Genomic DNA, 22,876 nt, shown 5'->3' on the forward strand with positions numbered 1-22,876 from the left:
GATATGGGGTATGTGCGGGAGATAAGTGGTGGTTTGTCATCATGTTCGCACAGACCTTGTGGGCCGGTTCTTGTGCTGTACTGTTTTATGTTCTAAATTCGAATTCCATTGCAATTCTAAGTCACATCTGTGTAATAAATATCTGGCTGTGGACTACCGGTTTTAGTGGATGGTACAGATTGGAAATAGACCTTGCTGGTGATCTGTAGTTTCCAATAAAGAGAACACTTGGAAAAGGTTCCTATTTTAACAAACTTTAATACAATTTGGTTTCACGTTGAGTTATTGGTATTATTAAAGGTTTGAATTAATGTTGGCAGGTACTGACTAGCTGGAGAAAAATGTTAAGCAAGAATATCATTAATACCACATATTCCTAAATTGATAGTACCCTGTAGTAAGATTCTTGTAAGCAGTCTTGATACATCCATTTGTATACGAGCTCAGAGTGAACCAACAGAACATCAGTGGTGAGCAGAGCAGGAGAATTATATTCAGTGAAATGAAATTGGGGTAGGTATAGAGGAGGGCAATATTAAGCAGGTAGAAAAATGAGTTATTTCCAATAAGTAAGTTCTGAGAATTTGACCCTTGTCAAAATGGATACAATTGGAAAATAATGCAGATTCATCATGCCAGCATGTCTCATTTTTTTGTCTTTATTAGCTTATCTAGAAGCCTATACCATGTGTCAGTGATGCAGACTAGATTCTGCATGGGAAATAAGGATACACCTGTACTGTATCGCTGAGGGGATGGATATGGTCAGGCAGGAGCAAAGTGGAGTAAGTTGCAGAGTACAATTTTGGATGCTGGCTGATATTAATTTAGACTTTAGAGAAACAGCACGGAAACAGGCCATTCGGCCCACCGAGTCCGTGCTGACCAGCGATCACCCCGTACATTAACACTATCCCACACACTAGGGACAATGAACAATTTTACTGAAGCCAAATAACCTATCAACTTGTACGTTTCTGGAGTGTGGGAGGAAACCGGAGCACCCGGAGAAAATCCACACGGTCACAGGGAGAACGTACAAACTCCGTACAGACAGAACCGTAGTTTGGATTGAAACTAGGTCTCTGGCATTGTAAGGCAGCAACTCTACCGCTGTGCCACTGTGCCACCCGTAATGAATGCAAAGGCAATTAATGATTGCCTTTTTGTTACTAGTTCCTCCAGATTTCTTGAAGGCTTCCTTCTTTACAAGTCAAAGATGATCCTCATTACCTACTGGTAGCTGTACCTTTCATCATCACAGGGCAAGCTGATATACTCCAAGGCAGCTGTGTTTTAAGAATCTGTTCAATTACTATTCTACTAAAATCTATTGTATCTGGTTTCCTCAGGGAACTGGGGATATGGAAATAACTTATTAAGGTTTGGAAACACAAATATCTTTTGTGCCCGTGTAGCCACATTCTCTTCAGATTGGAAATAGAAATCTTGATGGTATATGGGTGGAGCTGAGAAATAAATAGGGGATGATTATCTTGTTGGGAGTGTACTCTAGGCCCTTAAATAGTCTACAGGGATTAGAAGAGCAAATGTGTCAGGAGATTGCAGGCAGGTGCAAGACTAATAAGGCTGTTATAGTACTTATCTCGCAGGGGAGAATCGGTGGTCACGATGGCCGATCTCCCAGGCGAAGGTTATCCCATTGCACCTCAGGTGTGCTGATGCCTGCAATGTCCCCAAATACGGGATCCTCGACTGCAAAGTTTGTGATAGTGAGGGACTGCGATTTTCTTTCTTTTTTTTATAGGATTGTACAGTGGCGCAGTTGTAGAGTTGCTGCCTTATACGGCCAGAGACCCAGGTTCGATCCCGTGCTGTCTGTACCGAGTTTGTACGTTCTCCCTGTGACCACGTGGAATCTCGAGGACTTTTACCCATAGTAGAGAAATCAAGAATCAGAGCACAAAGGTTTAAAATGAGATGGGAAGATTTAAGTAAGTAAGTTTACTGGCCAAGTATTCACATACAAGGAATTTGCCTTGGTGCTCCGCCCACATGTAACAACATGACATACAGTGACAGTTACGAATGACTCAGAAAACAGTAAACATTAATAATAATAATAAGACATTAATGATAAAACACCATTGATCAAGCATGTGAACCAACAAAATACCAGATCAAAGGGAGGCTACAGATTTTTGGCTGTTGAGTAGAGCAACTACTCGTGGATAAAAACAGTTTTTATGTCTGGCTGTGGCAGCTTTGACAATTCGGAGTCGCCTTCCAGAGGGAAGTGATTCAAAGAGTTTGTGGCCAGGGTGAGAGGGGTCAGAGATGATCTTGCCCGCTCACTTCCTGGCCCTTGCAGTGCACAGTTCATCAATGGAGGGAAGGTTGCAGCCATTAATCTTCTCTGCTGATCGGACGATTCGCTGCAGCCTCCAGGTGTCGTGCTTGGTGGCTGAGCCAAACCAGACCATGATGGAGAAGGTGAGAACAGATTCTACGATGGCCGTGTAGAATTGGACCATCATTGCCTGTGGCAGATTGTGCTTCCTCAGCTGCCGTAGGAAGTACATCCTCTGTTGTGCCTTTTTGACTGTGGAGTCGATGGTAGCCCCCCACTTAATGTCCTTGGAGATGATGAAGATTAATAGGAATCTGAGCTGTAACTTTTTCATTGGTTATATGGGATAAGCTGCCAGAGGAGGTAATGATGCAGGTACTATAACAATACTTAAAAGACATTTGAACAAGCACATGGATATGAAAGGTTTAGAGGGATATGGGCCAAACATGGGAGTAGTGTAGATGGGGCATCTTGGTTGGCACGGGCAAGTTGGGTTGAAGTTGTTTCCGTGCTGTTGAACTCTATGACTCATGCTGTTTTCCCCTGTATATAAACTTGTGAGAGCTGCTGCCGACCTGGAGGAACCACTGTGGTGCGCATAGATAAGGACATTAAGAGAGTGATAATCTTTGTGAGGTGCCTTCTTGGAAGATCTGATCATAAGTTTACAAGGGATAGTAGTAGACCATTCGGCCCATCAAGTCTACTCATGGCTGATCTATCTCTCCCTGCTAACCCCATTCTCCGGCCTTCTCCCCATAACATCTGACACCTGTACCTGCGATGGGCATATGATGCCAGTCTCATAGAAATCCTGAAATGGCCACAAACATCTGCATCATCCTTGTGTTCCTTATGATTATGGAAAACAATATGCTCTGACTGCTCCATGGAAAAGCAAACTACATTCTGGCTGATCCCACGTATATCTAGTACTGAAGCATGGGATATTTCTTATGCACTGGAGATCAGTCCCATCTGCCTCTGCATGGCCCATAACCCTCTACACCTATCCTATCAATGTACCTGTCCAAATGTCTCTTAAATGTTGTTATAGTATCTGCCTCAACTCCCTCCTCTGGTAACTCGTTCCATGTGCCCACCACCCTTTGTGTAAAAATGTTACCCCTCAGGTTACTATTAAATCTCACCCCCCCTCCCCTCACCTTAAACCTACATCAACCGATTCTCGATTTCCCTGCTCTGGGCAAAAGATTCTGCATTTACCCCATCTATTCCTCTCGTTCCATATATGTATGAAGAAATTGTCCCTCAGGTCTCCTTTAAATCTTTCCCTTCTCATTTTAAACCTATTGCTCTCTAGTTCTGGAATCAGCTCTACCCTGTGAAAAAGATTGTGACTGTTTACCTTATCAATGCTTCACGTGATTTTGTTTTACTCTGTAAGGTCACCCCCTCAGCCTCCTACACTCCAGACCAAAAAGTATAACCAGTCTCTCTTTATAACTCAAGCCCTCAAGTTGTGATAAGATTCTTATCTCTTGATTTAGTCAAGGTTATTTTACATATAGAGCATGGAAACAGGCCCTGCAACCCACTGAATCCACATAGATCATCGATCACCCATTCACACTAGTTCTATGTTAGCCCACTTTCTCATCCACACCCTACAATCTTGGGGAAATTTACAGAGGCCAACTAACCTACAAACCTGCAAGTCTTTGGAATAATGGAGGAATCATCCGGAACAACCAGAGGAAACTCACATGGTCACAGGGAGAATGTGCGAACTCTACACAGACAGTACCTGAGGTCAGGATCGAACCCGGGTCTCTGGTGCTCTTTAATGTCAATAACATTTACAGTCTCTGTTTTGAATTAACTCTTTAGACTTTAGCGACACAGAGTGGAAACAGGCCCTTGGGCCGACTGAGTCTGCGTCGACCAGTGATCACACCATAAACTAGCACTATCCTGCACACGAGGGACAATTTTACAATTGACAGAAGCCAATGAACCTAAAATCCTGTGGCGATACCCAGTATAAAAAAGTTGAGAGGGAGAGGAGTGACAAGAGCTAGCAAGCAATAGATGGAGCCAGGTGCGGAGGGGTTGGTTAGCTGTTAGGAATTAGGTCGGGGAGGGAAGGGTGGAGGTAGCAACAGAAGCTGGGAGGTTGACTGGGAATTTCACTATCGTCATGTTGAGTTTCACTGTCTGTATAACTTATCACCTTCCCCACAACGAATAATGGGCAATTGTGGGCTCCACCTTTTCTTGATCATTATTGCTTTTTGCATATCTTTTATTCGTTTGTTCTGTGTACCTTCTATATCTCTCGTTTTCCTTTCCCCTGACTTTCAGTCTGGAAAAGGGTCTTGACCTGAAACATCACCTATTCCTTTACTCCAAAGATGCTGACTGACCCGCTGAGTAACTCCAGCTTTTTGTGTCTATCTTTGCTGTAAACCAGCAGAGAGTCATAGAATGATATAGTGTGGAAACAGGCCCTTCAGCACAACATGTCCGAGCTACACTAGTCCCACCTGCCAGCATTTGGTCCATATCACTCCAAACCTGTCCTATCCATGTACCTGTCTAACTGTTTCTGAAATGTTGGGATCATTACTGGCTCAACTACCTCCTCTGGCAGCTTGTTCCATACATTCACCACCCTTTGTGGGAAAAGGTTACCCCCTCAGATTCCTATTACATCTTTTCTCCTTCACCCTAAACCTATGTCCTCTGGTCCTCGATTCACCTACTTTGGGCAAGAAACTCTGTGCATCTACCTGATCTTATACCCCTCTATAAGATCACCCCTCATCCTCATCCTCATCCTTATCCTGCATCTGCAGTTCCTTCCTATTCAGAGCTGGGAGGTGATGTGGAGACAACAGAGGACTGCAGATCTCTGCAGGACTAATAATGGAAGCACAAAACCCAGTAAGAGAAGGATGGTGGGCAGATGGGAAGAGTGGGGAAGAACATATGAGATCCAGTGGGAGTAGTGTGTGGGTGATGAGCGGATGGGGTAGGTGGGAGAAAGGAAAGGAAAGGTAGTAAAAAGCTGAGGGGCAGTGGTTGTAAGAAAGAGGTTTGTGAAAGGGCCTTGGTAGATCAGAAGGAGAGAATAAAAAGGAGAGAAGGAGAGAAAAAAAAGGACAGAGGGGGAACAGGTTACTTGACCATAAAATTGTTTGGAGAAACTCAGATATTTAAGTAAATCGTGTAAATGCAACTGTGAGTTGTAATATTAAATTGAGCAACTAACGTTTGAGGATCAACGTCCCTTGAATGTATTGTAGGCACACATTCTATTTGAGTGTGGAAAGTGTGGAAAATGCGGCATTGGGACCTTCATCCCAACCATCTGGCAAATTACTTACATTTTACAGCCCTCCCACTCACAATTCCCAGCCACACCCACCCACATGCACTCCATCTTGCATTTTTCAGGGCATGTTATTATAGTCTCTCAATTAGTCTCCTTTCATGGGATTGATTGTTTGTACATGTTTCTCTGTGCAACTTTTCTTTGAGTTAGGTGCATTCATAATGATGCACCTAATTTCAAGAAAAGTACCATTAGAATAATCCTCTCCATGGCTGATTCCTTATTTTTGTAAGAGGAAAGATCTGATTCACAAAATGTCACCACTAACGCATGGAGGCTACCGAAATTTAAACGTTGTCTCCATGTTTATGCCCAGAACATAGGAGTTATTGTGACGTTTCCCTGACACGAGACTTCGATCTGAAAAGATTGTGGGTTTTTGTGGCGGCTTTACATTCCTGAACCCTATCCCTTACACATCTTGTGGGGAAAGCTTTAGATTCCTCTCCATTCTCTGTTACAAATTCTTAAAATGTCTCCACACTCTTGATAATGCAACTTGTATGGAACTAACATCTACATAAAACTACACAAGAAACTCCTCTGTTGGTATTTTATATGCATATCGTGATGTGTTACCCAGTCTTCTCAGCCCATTTAATAACAGTGATAACTATTCACTGAACATGAAATATTTTGGCAGATCTCTAAAATTTGATAATATGCTATTATAAAACAAAAATGTCCTACTTGTTCTCACGGAATTAAAAAATGTACGTAGTTTTTAGTGTTCATCCTGAAATATATATTAGAAAGTCACCAATTTCGCAATAGGCACTGGACAAAGTATTTTTGACAATAATTAAAATTACAATCTAATACTGATCCAGTTTTGTAAAACCTATCTGGTTATTTATCCTCATGTCACAAAAAATTAAAAAAAAGAATTGGCAACATAAAACAAATAAATATTTATGGAACTTTATGGCTGCCCACTCCAGTTTAAAAATTACATTTCAAAGGTTTTTTATTGTCACGTGTACCAATTAGAGTACATTAAAAAAGCAACAAGATGCACAACTACATAAAATTTAACATAACCATCCACCACAGCGGATTCTCCACGTTGGGGCGATCGAAACGTCCGCGTCGGGGCGGTCGAAGCTCCTGCGGCTTGGAGTTCCCGAAGTCGGTCTCTGAGATGTTAAGTCCGCAAGCAACCACAGTTGGAGCTTCGAGATCCTGGCAGAGGGATCGCGGGCTCCACGATGTTAAAGTCCCGTCGGCTCCCCGTGATGGAGCTCTCAAAGGTTGGTCTCCAGCAAAGGCCGCCAACCCCTCGATGTTAGGCTGCAGTGTGGACAGAGATACGATATGGAAAAAAATTGCTACTGTCGAGGTAAGAGTTTATAAAGTTTCCCCCAAGCACCCCCCCATGCCCCACCCCACCCCACATAAAACATGCTAAAGAACACTAAAAACATACATTTAACACATACTATTAAAACACAAAGAAGGAAGGGACAGACAGACTGTTGGCGAGGCAGCCATTGCCGCGTATGAACCATAATTGGCAAAACACCAGATAATGGGGGATAGTGACAATGCCTGCAGTTCCTGACCATCCACACTCACCAGGCCTGAGCGTGAAGAGCTGATCTTGCTCGGCCTCCACACTCTGAGTCCTGGCAGCAAGGACTCAGCCGCAAGTTATCAACAGCAGGCAGAGCAAAAGCCTATTTCAAAAATTCCCCTTGATAGGTTTTGTTAGGAGGGCGAACTGGAATATCTGACGTTTAGAGGAATATTTAAAAACAACTAGACCAGGTGCTGACCCGTTGTGCCCGTCCCCCAACGCAATATTCCACCACTGACCCACAGCCCCCAACGGCGCATGCGCGGATGATGGGTTCCCATTGTGACACCAGAGATCCCCGTTGTGACGCGAGTCACGGCAAATCCATCCCCCCCAACTGCGCAGGCGCGGCCGGCAAGTGGGAGCACGACTGCGACGATTTTAAAGTTCAAAATGGCAATAACTTGTAAAAAATAAGATCAATGTGAATGCATCTCACTCACCCTCTAAAGTCCCCTGTTCCCCTCCTCCATTATCCTTCCTCTCCCCACCCTCCACCAACCCTCCTCTGCTTCCTCACCTCGCCCCCTCCCCTCCCCCCTCTTCCCCCTCCTTCTCCATTACCTCGTCATCCCTCTTCCTACCCCTATCCTCCTCCATTCCCCCTCATCCCCCAGCACTCCCTCCCCTCCTCTTCACCCACCCTCTTCTTTCCCCTCCCTCACTCACCTCCCTCTCTCTCCTTTCCCCTACCCTCAGTCACTTTCTCCCTCCCTCCATGGCACCTCTCCCCTCCCTACCCCTCCTCTCCCTCTATCCCCCTGCTCCCCCACTCACCTCCAACCTATCCATAATGAAAAGCGCGCAGTTTAAAAAAAAATGCAACCTCCCCCATCCCACCCCAACAATGAAAATTGGGATTAAAAAAAAAAGAAACCTCCCCCCCAAATGGTACACGATAGCACTACAATTTTTGGCCTACCTTACTCACCATTGTCCTGGGATGTAAAAGAGACAAGTTTTGTTCGGATTGATGTTATATTTTACAAGTTATTGACATTTTAAACTTCACAAAAAACACTTTTCAAACCACTTTTCCACTTGCTGTGCCCGTCAGCCGTGTCACAATGACATCACAATGGGACCCCAAGTCTCATTTACATGAAAAATCGCAATTTCCTAAAAAACTCAGTTTTAATTAAATTCTTCAATTTTCATTAACAGCTAACTGTGTTTGGCTTATTATAAAGAAAAAACACGATTTTCATTGTAATTTCTTTTTTTTTAAATCGCGATTTTCATTGTCGGGGGTGGGATAGGGGAGGAGGAGAGGTAGGATGGGTGAGGGGGAAGGGTGGGGGAGGAGGGGAGCGAGAGATGGGAGAAGAGAGAGGGAAGGAAAGAGAGGGGGAAAGGGAGGGGGAGGTGGGGGGAAGGGAGAGGGAGGTGGAGGGAAGGGGGTGGGGGAGGGGAGGGTGTGGGAGGGCAGGGGGTTGGGGAGAGGAAGGGGAGAGAGAGAGGGAGGGGGGAGAGAGAGGGGGGGAGGGAGGGAGAGTGAGGGGGGAGAGAGAGAGAGAGAGGAGAGAGAGAGGAGAGAGAGAGATGGGGGAGAGGGAGGGAGCGAGAGGGAAGAGAGAGAGGGGTGAGAGAGAGAGGGGGAGAGAGTGAGAAAGAGAAGGGGGCGGGGCGGCAGCCCGAGCGAGGTACAGAGCTATCTGAGGACGATGAAAAGCAGCGGGGGAACCAGCCGATCTTGGCTTCCACAAAGGTAAGCGCACCCACCAGCATGACAGAGCCGGGCCGGGCCGGGGGGGGGGGGACAGAAGATCGGGCCTCCCCGGAGAGGAGGTTGTCCCCTGTGACGGGTAGAGAGGAGAGTGGAGAGAGGGGAGGAGGTGAGAAGATGAGGGGGGTGGGGGGTGGAGGGGAGCCGGGCGAGTGTGTGCGCTGCGAAATGCGGAGACAGAAGTGGCTTCTGACTCTCTGGAAACCCACAGCTGGAATGAGCGCGCAGGGGATAGAAACATAGAAAACATAGAAAATAGATGCAGGAGTAGGCCATTCGGCCCTTCGAGCCTGCACCACCATTCGATATGATCATGGCTGGTCATCCAACTCAGTATCCCATCCCTGCCTTCTCTCCATACCCCCTGATCCCTTTAGCTACAAGGCCCACATCTAATTCCCTCTTAAATATAGCTAATGAACTGGCCTCAACCACCTTCTGTGGCAGAGAATTCCACAGATTCACCACTCTCTATGTAAAAAATGATCCTAAAAGACTTCCCTCTTATCCTTAAACTGTGACCCCTAGTTCTGGACTTCCCCAACATCGGGCACAATCTTCCTGCATCTAGCCTGTCCAACCCCTTAAGAATTTTGTACGTTTCTATAAGATCCCCCCTCAATCTTCTAAATTCTAGCGTGTACAAGCCGAGTCTATCCAGTCTTTCTTCATATGAAAGTCCTGACATCCCAGGAATCAGTCTGGTGAACCTTCTCTGTACTCCCTCTATGGCAAGAATGTCTTTCCTCAGATTAGGAGATCAAAACTGTACGGAATACTCCAGGTGTGGTCTCACCAAGACCCTGTACAACTGCAGTAGAACCCCCCTGCCCTTATACTCAATTCCTTTTGCTATGAATGCTACCATACCATTTGCTTTCTTCATTGCCTGCTGCACCTGCATTCCTACTTTCAATGACTGGTGTACCATGACACCCAGGTCTCGTTGCATCTCCCCTTTTCCTAATCGGCCACCATTCAGATAATAGTCTACTTTCCTGTTTTTGCCACCAAAGTGGATAACCTCACATTTATCCACATTATACTGCATCTGCCATGCATTTGCCCACTCACCCAGCCTATCCAAGTCACCTTGCAGCCTCCTAACATCCTCCTCACAGCTAACACTGCCCCCCAGCTTTGTGTCATCCGCAAACCTGGAGATGTTGCATTCAATTCCCTCGTCCAAATCATTAATATATATTGTAAATAGCTGGGGTCCCAGCACTGAGCCTTGCGGTACCCCACTAGTCACTGCCTGGCATTCTGAAAAGGACCCGTTTACTCCTACTCTTTGCTTCCTGTCTGCCAGCCAGTTCTCTATCCACATCAATACTGAACCCCCAATACCGTGTGCTTTAAGTTTGTATACTAATCTCTTATGTGGAGCTTGTTGAAAGCCTTCTGAAAGTCCAGATATAACACATCCACTGGTTCTCCCTTATCCACTCTACTAGTTACTTCCTCAAAAAATTCTATAAGATTCGTCAGACATGATTTACCTTTCATAAATCCAAGCTGACTTTGTTCAATGAATTCACCACTTTCCAAATGTGCTGCTCTCCCATCTTTAATAACTGACTCCAGAATTTTCCTCACCAACGATGTTAGACTAACTTGTCTGTAATTCCCCGTTTTCTCTCTCCTCCCTTTTTGAAAAGTGGGGTTACATTAGCTACCCTCCAGTCCTCAGGAACTACTCCAGAATCTAAAGAGTTTTGAAAAATTATTACTAATGCATCCACTATTTCTGCGGCTACTTCCTTAAGTGCTCTGGGATGCAATTTATGTGGCCCTGGGGATTTATCGGCCTTTAATCCATTCAATTTACCTAACACCACTTCCTGGCTAACCTGGATTTCACAGTTCCTCCATCTCATTTAACCCCGGGTCCCTTGCTATTTCCGGCAGATTATTTATGTCTTCCTTAGTGAAGACAGAACCAAAGTAGTTATTCAATTGGTCTGCCACGTCCTTGTTCCCCATGATCAATTCGCCTGTTTCTGACTGCAAGGGACCTACATTTGTTTTAACTAATTTTTTCCTCTTCACATATCTATAAAAACTTTTGCGGTCAGTTTTTATGTTCCCTGCCAGTTTTCTTTCATGATTTATTTTCCCTTTCCTAATTAAGCCTTTTGTCCTCCTCTGCTGGACTCTGAATTTCTCCCAGTCCTCTGGTAGGCTGCTTTTTCTGGCTAATTTGTACTGTTCATCTTTTGTTTTGATACTATCAATGGAAGGGGCGGGGCTTCACGAGCTGCGCCGACAGTGAGGAGAACCTCGTTCAGCGCGTGAGCGATCTGCAAAACAAAGATCCTATAGCTGAGCGCAGCTCTAGGATTTTTGCTGCAGAACATTCTCGTTCTTTCTGCACCTTTTGAAGAACGAGGGGGTGGGTGGAGTAATGTACCTCGTGGAAAACTGCGCATGCGCGTTGACAGCAGCTGCATTAATCCACAGTGGCAGGGGGGAGGGGCAGGAGGCAGGTGGGCCTTGATTGGTGGGCATGTGGGCATTGTGACGTCAGCAGCTGATTTTTTTTAAAGTGAGTTTTGTGAACAATTTAATTCAAAATCTGGGGAAATAATTGAGCAAATTTAGTGAGGAGAGGTTTTCCGAAATCATAAGTGAAATCCCTACTGACATATGTAAATATCTCCACGTTTTTGTATCTGGTTTTTGAGGAAATACGTTTCAAAGGCAAAATGACACACCCACCCACACGCACACCATCACGGAGCTGGCTGACTTCGGAGGCTGTGGTGGCGCTGTGGCTGCGACCCAACTTTGGAGCTTCGGATGCTTCGGCCGCAGGCCCTGTGGACGTTAATATCGGGAGCTCGCAGGTCCCTGGTAGCAGACCGATTTTCGGGAGCTCCCGCAACGGCAACTTCACCTGCCCCGAATCGCGGGGTTTGAATCGGCCCGTCGCAGGGCTTTAACATCAAGAGCCTCGATCACCTTGACGCAGCAGTTTGACTGCCTGACCGCGGGAGAAGTACAGAGAAGAGATAAGACTTTTGCCATCCATCACAGTGAGGAGGTGTTTGGAGATTCACTGTGATGGATGTTTGTGTGAAACGGTGTTAATTATGTGGGGTTTTTTTGCTGTTATGACTGCAGGGAACAAAATTTCATTCAAACTTTTGTTTGTTTGAATGACACTAAAAGGCCTTCTATTCTATTCTAAATGATGGAAATGGTCCCTACAGAGGAAAGGGGAGGAAAAGATCTATCTGGTAGAAGAGTCATGTTGAAGGTGGCAGAATTGCACGGAACGATCTGTTAAACACTGAGAAACATACACTCAATGCTGGAGAGCTCAATAGGGTCTGACAGCATCTCGAAGGACATTAATAAATGACATTTCGGGTTGTAAATTAGCATCTGCATTTCTTTGTGTTGAACATTGGGGCTGGTGATTGGAAAATGAAAACTATATCCTTGCTTTGTCTATGAGGAGAGGAACTTAGAGCAGAGTTGTGGAAAATAGATGGGATGCAGTAACTGACTGTCAACTGCGTTAGAGGCGGGTTATGAGGGAAAGATAGATCAGCCACGATTGAATGGTGGAGTAGACTTAATGGACAAAATTGCCTAATTCTGCTCCTCTCGCTTATACAGCAGATCATGCCCTCAAGACCTGGCAACATTCTCATAAATCTTCCCTGCACTCTTTCCAGTTAGAAACGTCGTTCCCGTAGCAGGGTGGCCAAAACTGACCATAATATTCCAAATGTGGCCTCACCAATTACTTGTACAACTGTGCCAAAAGTCTTCTTGACCACTTTATATACCTATGATGCCACTTTCAAGGAACATGTATCTACACAGGTGAGTTTAAACTAAATAGTGGGGGGGGGGGGGGGGGGGAGTCAATACCGTGGAAGCGTATCCGTGCAGCTAATGGGAAAGAGAGTGTAGGAAATGTCACGTTTAAACTAAGAGGGTCAGGGGGATGGGACCCAATGCAAGGAGACAGAGGGACATAAAAGGAGGACAGAAGCAAAAGGTAGAAGGGAGATAAGAAAAACAAACCTGAAAGCTTTGTGCCTTAATGCGAGGAGCATTCGAAATTAGGTAGATGAATTTAATGCGCAGTTAGTAGTTAAGGGATATAATATAATTGGAATTACGGAGACATGGCTCCAGGGTGACCAAAGCTGGGAGCTAAACATGCGGAGGTATTTGATATTCAGGAAGGATAGACAGAAAGGAATAGGTGGGATTTATGATGGGTAAATAATACTTGACTAATCTTTTGGAATTTTTTGAGGATGTAACAAGTAGAATGGATAAGGGAGAGCCAGTGGATGTGGTATATATGGACTTTCAAAAAGCCTTTGACAAGGTCCCACACAAGAGATTAGTGTGCAAAATTAGAGCACAGGGTATTGGGGGTAGGGTATTGACATGGATAGAGAACTGGTTGGCAGACCGGAAGCAAAGAGTAGGATTTATCGGGTCCTTTTCAGAATGGCAGTGACTAGTGGGGTGCCACAAGGCTCGGTGCTGGGACCCCAGTTGTTTACAATATATATTAATGATTTAGACAAGGCAATTAAATGTAACATCTCTAAGTTTGTGGATGACACAACACTGGGTGGCAGTGTGAGCTGCGAGGAGAGTGCTATGAGGCTGCAGGGTGACTTGGATAAGTTGGGTGAGTGGGCAGAAGCATGGCAGATGCAGTACAATGTGGATAAATGTGTGGTTATCCACTTTGGTGGCAAGAACAGGAAGGCAGATTATTATCTGCATGGTGTCAGATTAGGAGAAGGGGAGGTGCAACGAGACCTGGGTGTGCTTGTACATCAGTCACTGAAAGTAAGCATGCAGGTACAGCAGGCAGTGAAGAAAGCCAAGTGAAGAAGTTGGCCTTCATTGTGAGAGGATTTGAGTTTTGGAGCAAGGAGGTCCTACTGCAGTTGTACAGGGCCCTGGTGAGACCACTCCTGGCGTACTGTGTGCGGTTTTGGTCTCCTAATTTGAGGAAGGACATTATTGCTATTGTGGGAGTGCAGCGTAGGTTCACCAGTTCAATTCCCAGGATGGCGGGAATGACGTATGATGAATGAATGGGTCAACTAGGCTTGTAATCGCTGGAATTTTTGAAGGATGAGAGGGTATCTTATAGAAACGTATAAAATCTTAGAGGATTAGACAGGGTAGATGCAGGAAAAAATGTTCCCAATGTTGGGGGAATCCAGAACCAGGGGTCACATTTTAAGAATAAGGGGTAGGCCATTTAGGACTGAGATGAGGAAAAACTTTTTCACCCAGAGTTGTGAATCTGTGGAATTCTCAGCCACAGAAGGCAGTGGAGGCCAATTCACTGAATGTTTTCAAGAGAGAGTTAGATTTAGCTCTTCGGGCTAAGGAAATCAAGGGATATGGGGAAAAAGCCGGAATGGGGTACTGATTTTGGACAATCAGCCATGATCATATTGAATGATGTTGCTGGCCCAAAGGGCTGAATGGCCTACTCCTGCACTATTTTCTAGGTTTCTATGTATGTTTACACTCCTAGTTCCCTCTGCCAAGAGCCCTGCATTCTTTGGCAAGGTCCTGCCCTGGTGTGACTTCCCAAAGTGCAACACCTCATAATTACCGAGGGAGAAATGTATACAACTAAGGGGTTACCCCCAATAGGGTGAATCCAAGTGGCTCAATGGGTATAGTTCCCAACACATTAAGCTTCCTGTCTGTGTACTCTGTTGTAAATGGTGAGGCTGTGGGCATGCCCAGCAGGCCAGACTATATGCATAGCATAAGAACAATTTAATTAACGATGACAGGCAGAGAAGGCCAGTTCTTATACAGACAAAGTGAAAATGTGAGCTACGTTAAGTTATCTTGATATTGTCCAGAAGCTGCAATTTGCCTAGATAGGTGTTGTTCCTCAACCGATCACCCAATTTGCGTGGTTTTCTTCAGTTTATATGAGACTATTTTGTGAACCCTGAGTGCAATAAACTAGATTGGAAAAAATTCAAGTGGATCTCTACTTCACTTGAAAGGACTGTTTAGGTTCCTGAAGGGGGCGCCGTTAGCGATGGCAGCCTCGCCTGCAGCTGTTCGGCCTTTCCACTTTTTAGTATGTCTAAAAGTGTGTTTTAGTGTGTTTAAGTGTATTTTAGTGTGGGGTCGGGTATTGGGGGAAACTGTATTTTAGTTACTTACCTCGGTGGAATGCGACTTTTCTATTAGTTACATTTCGCCCTGCCCTCGCGGCCTAACAGCTTGGATTCGTGTGGCCTTTCCTGGAGTCGGGTCCAGAGCTTCAGCAGCGGGCGCAGCGCGGACTTTCCATCGCATGGCCAGGCGATCCCTTGCCAGGGGTCGACAGAAGAAGTGCTCCGATCGCTGGCCCTCGGACTACGACATCCTGAAGCCGTGGTCTGCGGAGCTTCTAGCCGTGGGCGTGGCGTGGGCTTTCCATCGCGGAGCGGGTGAGCCCTTGCCGGGGGTCGCCAGAAGAAGTGCTCCGACCGCCGGCCTGCGGCCTATAACATACTGAAGCCACGGTCTGCAGAGCTTCTTGTCGCGGGCGCGGTGTGGACTTTCTATCGTGGAGCCTATAATCCCTTGCCTGGGATCGCTGGAGAAGAGCTCCGACTATCGGCCTACGGCCTATAACATCATGAACCCCTAGTATCCGGTAGGAAGTGACTGAATCGGGACCTCCAAGCCGCAGAGTGTCCGTCCATCCCGATGTCGGAGTTTCGAGCATCCCGTCGAGGGGGCCTGTGCATCGGGCCATCCGTAGCGGCAACTGCGGAGGGTTCATGGTCCCGAACACGGATGCATAAAGGAGGACGACTGACAAAGTTGTTGCCTCCCACCACAGTGAAGAATGTTGATTTCACTGTGGTGGATGTTCATGTTATATTCTATTGTGTATTGTGCTCTTCTGTTTGTATGGGTGCATGGTAAGTCAAATTCCACTGTACCTTCATTGATGCATGTGGCAATAAATGTGAACTTGAACTTGAATGGCGGGAAGGCAAAAGAAGAAAGGACAGCTACTGCATGTCTTATGGTTGCATGAGAAAAGGCCATAAGTAACTAGTACCTAGTTACTGGGACAGGAGAGCTGACAAACGAGTTACTGAGGGAACGGTCCCTACAAAATGCCGAAAGGAGAGAATAGTGGAACATGTGAAGCAAAAATTGTGAAGCAAGATGAGAGGCTATCAACTTGTAATGAATATTTGTGGCTGGCCTATCTGAGAGAGAAAGATCCAGAAAAGGAAAGGAAGAGTCTGAGATGAATCAGGTAGAGAAAAGAGCAGGGTAGAAACTGGCAGTAAAAATGACAACATTTTAAGTTCTATGCTAGTGTATGCTCCATTTGGAGTATTGTGCATATTTTTGTTTACCCAGCCACAGGAAGGATGCCTTTAAACTGGAAAAAGTGCATAAAAAGATTCACTAGGATACTACCAGGATGTGAGACTTTGAATTATAAGAAGTAGCTGGATAGGCTTGGACTAATTTCTTGGCATGTAGAAGCCTGAGGGGTGACTTCTAAAGGCTTATAACATCTTGAGGGGCATGGATAAGATGAATGGCCACAGCCTTTTTCCTAGGGTAAAAGAGTCTTAAATTAGAGGGCATAGGTTAAAGAGGAGAGATGAAAGATTTAAAAGGAACCTGAGGGGCAACTTTGTCAACACAGAGGGTGGTGCATATATGGAACGAGCTGCCAGAGCAAACCTTAGAAATATGACAGATGAAAGGCACTTAGACAGGTACGTGGATAGAAGAGATTGGTTGCATGGGTCAGGCGTAGGGAGGTGGGATTAGCTTGATAGGGGTAAGTTGGTTGGCATGAACAAATTAGGCTGAAGGGCCTGTTTCCATGCTGTACATCTCTCTGACTCTGAATGTAGGAAGCAGTAGCAGTACTGTTATTGATGTAACAGAAAAAACAATTGGGGGTAATGAAAGAAAGAGTGCTCCATATATCCACAGCTTGGGCCTAGGCAAGTGCCCCGGGCTACACTTTTTTAAACAGGCGTTTTAACATCTGGAGCCATTGTGCACTGCTTTCACTTAATAACAGTCTTTCAGTGCCAGCAAATGGCCAGAAAGACTTCCTAGCAGATGGCAGATAACTCAAAAATATATCAACGTGCACTTTGTTTAGCAGGCAATACAACAAACATAAAATATTGTATCCTACATGTCCCTGATATATTTCTATTCAGCTGCATATTTGATAAGAAGCTATATCAACAAAATGACAAATCAAGCACTTGCAGCACAGCCACAGCTATAACAATACAAAAATCAGTGATAAGTCCCCAAGGAAGATGACACTAAATTTGGGTCATGCAGCACCTTTTGTTTGTCATAGCCTCTTCATAAATTCTGAGCATGTAAATATACATCAGCTTCAAGCCTACTACAGAGAATGTAGATAAAAGTTAACAATGATTTGTATGCTTCAATTAAGTTTAAAAAGAAAGATTATCTTGTGCCTCCTTACATCATGTTGCTACGTGGAAAATCTGGCAGTTTTACAGAGGCGGGAATCAATGACATGTGGACAGGTACATGGATAGGAAGGGTTTGGAGGGATATAGGCGAGGCTATAAATTAATGAGACTCAATTTTGTATGTGCAAAACTATGCTGACTAAACCTAATCAACCTCAGTCTTTCCAAATGAATCCATACCTTATCCCTTAGAATCCTCTCTAATAACTTTCCTACCAAAGATGTTAGACTTAATGATTGATAGTTCCCAAGTTTCACTTTGTAGCCATTCTTAAATAGAAGTATACCATTAGCCACCCTCCAGTCCGCTAGGACTTCACCAGTGATTCATTTATCTCAGTTAGCTTTCCACAGAGTTCTTATATATACCTGATCAGCCCAGGAGTTTTATCGACCCTCATACATCTAAGGACATCCAGCACATCCACATCTATAATATGGACTGTCCTCAAGACATCTTCATTAACTAACTCAAGCACCACTTTGGTTTTTGAGAAGTCAAATGTTTTACATTTTTTCCCTTAATATACAGTTTCACCTCCGGCACCCTTGGCTCTAGAGCCTTGCTGGATTATCCGTTTTGCCGGACCAAAGGTCACGGCCTCCGTGAGGAGTCAAATGGTACCAGAATAGTTTGCCTAGGCCACCGCGGAGCCAAGATATCGGCCCACAAATCCGGCCTTGGAAATAGGCTATGTGAATGGATCTGCCGGTTCTGGACGGGCCGAAGTTCCAGAGCCCCGGCCGCCGGGGGCAAATCTAGTGACTATTACGGGACCTATAGTGCAAATTGATCATCCCTTTTTTTCCTCAGCTCCACCTATGTAGCCTCACTGGACAATCCTTTGACAATGTCATCTCAGACTACTGCCATAAAATTTGCGTTAATCAGTAAGGCAGGTCCCCTCTTCTTTTACCCTCATCTCTATCCCACCCATAGCACCTGATATTAGACGGGAACTGCCTCAAATTCAATGGAGTGGGTTGTTTGCAGGCAAAGGAATGTCTTTAAAGTGTGAGGCTTTTAAAGGTATGATGACTAGAGTTCAGGGCATGCATGTTCTTGTTAGAGTGAAGGGCAAGGCAGGTGGGTGTAAGGAAGCTTGGATGATGAGAGAAATTGTAGCACTGGTCAGAAACAGGAGGCATTGGACAGGTGTTGGCAACTGGGATCAAGTGTATCCCTGAGGAGTTTTGGGAACTGAGGAGCATATGTAATCAGAAGGGCAAAAAGTGACAGGAGATAGCTCTGGCGGATAATATTCATAAAAATCCAAAGAGATTTTATAAATACATTGAGAAAGAGGATAACTAGAGAAGGAATAGGCCCCCTCAGAAACCAAAGCAGTCATCTCTGTGTTGAGCTGCAAGAGATCCTCAATGAGTATTTCTCTGCTTTACCGTGGAGAAAGACATGAAGACTGGGATACTTGGGACAGTCAATGGAGGTGTCTTGAGGACAGTCAGTATTATGGTCGAGATGGTGCTGAACTTTCTAAGGTGTATGAAGGTAGACAAATCTCCCGGGTCTGATTAGATATATTCAAGGACACTGTGAGAAGCTGTAGAAGTAATTTCAAACCCCCTGGCTGAGGTATATGAATCATCATTAAATTTGGGTGAGGTGTGGGAAAACTGATGAAAAACAAAATATTATGTCTCTATTTAAAAAAAAGGTTGCAAGGAAAAGCTAGAGATCTATTATCCAGTGAGCCTAGCATCTGTAGTAGGCATGTTGCTGGAGAGTGTCAGAGGGTGAAGATATATATGCGTTTGGATAGACAGGGGTTGATTAGGAATAGTGAGCGTGGTTTTGTATGTATGAGATCATTCCTTACGAAATGGATTACGTTTTTTAAAGAAATAACCAAAAAGGTGAGGGCAAAACCGTAAGACGTTCAGCAAGGCAATTGATAACTCTGCTCTGGATGGTTAGATCGCATGGGATCAAGGGAGAGCTAGCCGACTGGATAGAGAATAGTGCTGGAAGGAAGCACAAGGTCATGGTGGTCGTTCCTCAGACTGGAGGCCTTTGACTAGTGGTGTGCGTCAGGGATTGGTACAGGGCCCATTTATATCAATAATTTGGATGAGAATGTAGAAGTCATGATTTGGCTGGCACGATGACACAGCGGTAGAGGCACTGCCTTACAGCACAAGAGACCCAGGTACGATCATGACGATGTGCCTCGGTGATGGCATTGTTGTATGGAGTTTATACATTCCCCCTGATCAGCGTGGGTTTTTGCCGGGTGCTCAGGTTTCCCCCCTCTCCAAAGATGTATAGGTTTATAGGTTCATTGACTTCTGTAAATTGTCTCTAGTGTGGAGGATAGAGATTGCGTACGGAATGATCGCTCATTGGAATGAGCTGCTAGAGGAGGTTGTTAGGCAGATACTGTGGATAGGAAAGGTTTTGAGGGATATGCACCAAATGCGGGCAGGTGGGACTAGTTGTGGCATGGACAAGTTGGGATGAAGGACCTATTTCCGTGCTGTATGACTCTATGACCCGTACCATGGAATACTAAGCTGCCAGTTCTGTCCCTCTCTTAGTCAGGTTCCATAATAAAGTTAGTCGCACATCACATTCCATGCCATGAGTTTATCTGCCTAACTTGTCAGGCCTATAGCGTTGAAATAAAATCAATTTAATTCAACCATCTTTACTCGCTCCTTTCCATCTCCTGCCATCCTGTCTACTGAACTTGCTGTCATTGGCTTCTTTATAGACTTCCAGCCTACCTTATATTTGTCTTGGAACAATTATTCTATTTAATCATAGAGTTTCAGATTTCCTTTGCAGTTTATGTGAAGTTAATCCTGACACTACGGAATATTTTGTCCTTTAGTTTTGGATTCTTTCAATTGAGGAAAATGGTTATTTTAATATTTTAAAACACTTTTAATCATCTTAAATACTAGAATTAGCTTTGCACTTATTATTTCATTTCCAAGTGGATATAAGACTAGTTTATAGAAGAAAGTAATTTGAGAATTTTTACAAAACAGTAAAGGTCAATGATGCATTTAGGTATAATACATCAAAGTGCTACCACCAGTGGTAGGAGCTATTAATCAAAAGAAATGTATCCAATAACACTAGAGTCCAATTTCTATATTTTTCAAAGCTCCATTATAAGGAAATGTGCTCAAGAAATCCAGTCTTATAATTCGCTTCCCTAATGGTTTGTCTAAGCTATAACAATCTGTTTGGGACAAGTAGGTACATTTCCATCACTGACAGCTACAGCACTGAAGTGGTGCGAGGAGAATAGAAAATCCGCCGCAGTGGAGCGATGCCCATTTTGCATTGTCTAATGCTTTAAAACATGAGCAATGAAATACACATCACAGCAAGCGATAATTAGCTTATGCAAAGTAATGCTCAACTCCACCTGGCATTTAACCACAATTGGCATGAAGGGATTGGAAAGATGCTCACTTCATTTGGTTGAACAATTGGATTGGCAATCTGAGCTTTGAGAAAATACCATAGGAATCAGGGATATATTCACATTGCGATGGTACCTGAGCAAGGGATAAATTAGAACTCCGAAGTTACTGGTGAATTCATCCAGTAACGCAACAGGGTACTGACAAAACTTCCAGAGAAATGTGTAGAGTTTGTACATTCTCTGTGAGTGTGTGATCCCGTTCTTAGAAATACACCATAGAAGTTAACGATAAAATAGGCCAACGTCAGCATGGCTTTGTGAAGGGGAGGTCTTGCTTGACAAATTTTCTGGAATTCTTTGAAGAAGTAAATAGCAGGGCAGACATAGAGAGGCAGGAGATGATTTTCAGAAAGCCTTTGATAAGATGCCACACGTGAGGCGGCTAAGGAAGATGATTGCCCATAGTATCAAAGGGCAGATGCTAGCATGGAGAGCAGGTTGGCTGGATGGCAGAAGACAAAGAGTGGCAATAAAGGGTTTTTTTTCTGGTTGGCTGCCAGTGAGTAGCGGAGTTCCGCAGGGGTCGGTGCTGCGGCCGCTACTCTTCATATTAATGATTTAGACTAGGGGATTGAAGGCTTTGTGGCCAAGTTTATGAATGATCTGAAAATAGGTTGAAGGGCAGGTAGTGAAGAGAAAGCAGGGACTCTGCAGAAGGACTTGGACATGTTGGGAGAGTGGGCAGAGAAGTGGCAGATGGAATATAGTGTAGCAAAGTGTGCATTTTGGTAGTAGAAATAAAGGCGTAGACTATTTTCTAAATGGGGAGAGAATGCAGAAATCAGAGGTGCAAAGGGACTTGGGAGTGCTGGTGCAGGATTCCCAAAAGGTTAATCTGTCGAATTGGTAGTAAAGAAAGCAAACGCAATGTTTCAGTCAAGGGTGGTGAATCTGTGGAATTCTTTGCCACAGAAGGCTGTGGACGCCAAGTCAGTGGATATTTTTAAGGCAGAGATAGATTCAGAGGTGTCAAAGGTTATGGGGAGAAGGCAAGAGAATGTTGTTAGGAGGGAGAGATAGATCAGCCATGATTGAATGGCGGAGTAGACTTGATTAATTCTATCCTACCGAATTGCCTAATTCTATCCTATCACTTATGACCTTATGACCCTGAATGCTAAGTGAAATACCTATGTACTTTGTAAACACACTTTAAAATCAGTGCTAAGTTCATTTTGTAGCAGGGGCTAACCAAAGTGTATATCCTTACAATCAAGAGCCATTAGGCAATCAAAGATTTGATTTCTGCAGAGAACTTCCACAATCATATTCCATAACTACACAGAGCAAAAGAGTCTCGAATTATTGCATTTAATTTTTCAATTAAGCAAATGACATTAGCAAGTAACAATAGTTAGTCATACAGCACCCTTCAACCACCTTTTCCATGCCAATTATCAAGTACTTATATATACTATACCCACTAACCAGCACATGGTCCATAGCCTATCTAAACACTGGCAATTTAAGTGTTTGTCAAAATACATCTATAAGTGTGAGTACCTGACTCCACAATCTTCTCAGCCAGTGTGTTCAATATTGCAAACATTCTTCCTCAGATACCTCTAACTCTCTTATTCGTCATCTTAAGCCTATTCCAAGACAGTTCACATGGCCTTCAACTCTTCAATAATTTTCAATATCTAGGCACCCATTGCTTATTTTTTTTACTGTGGACATTTTGATTTGATTTGATTTGATTCAATTTATTGTCATTGCACTTTTCAGTGCAACAAAATGGTTTAGCCTGCAGTCATAACATAGAATAAATAACAAACACTCAACACAGTTTAAAGTCCCAAAGCCAAAGTCTCTTCCCTCCTTGCTCTCCCTCTGCGCTGAGGCAATCCAAGCCTCCGATGTTATGACCCCGCCGGGTGATGGTAAGTAAGTCCCGCGGCTGAATCCGTGCTCTGCAAACGGGCCGGTTCAAACTC

The 22,876-nt window shown here is 44.4% G+C and overlaps 1 non-coding gene across 1 annotated transcript; it reads left to right on the forward strand.

The window, feature by feature from the left end:
* Positions 1-1,598: 1,598 nt before the first annotated feature.
* Positions 1,599-1,761, forward strand: LOC116983549. The gene has a single exon (XR_004414742.1). It is a non-coding gene; the product is annotated as a U1 spliceosomal RNA (small nuclear RNA).
* The last annotated feature ends 21,115 nt before the right edge of the window (positions 1,762-22,876 follow it).

The sequence above is a fragment of the Amblyraja radiata genome, chromosome 1 (genome assembly GCF_010909765.2).
Source record: "Amblyraja radiata isolate CabotCenter1 chromosome 1, sAmbRad1.1.pri, whole genome shotgun sequence".
In the NCBI taxonomy this organism is placed as follows: domain Eukaryota; kingdom Metazoa; phylum Chordata; class Chondrichthyes; order Rajiformes; family Rajidae; genus Amblyraja; species Amblyraja radiata.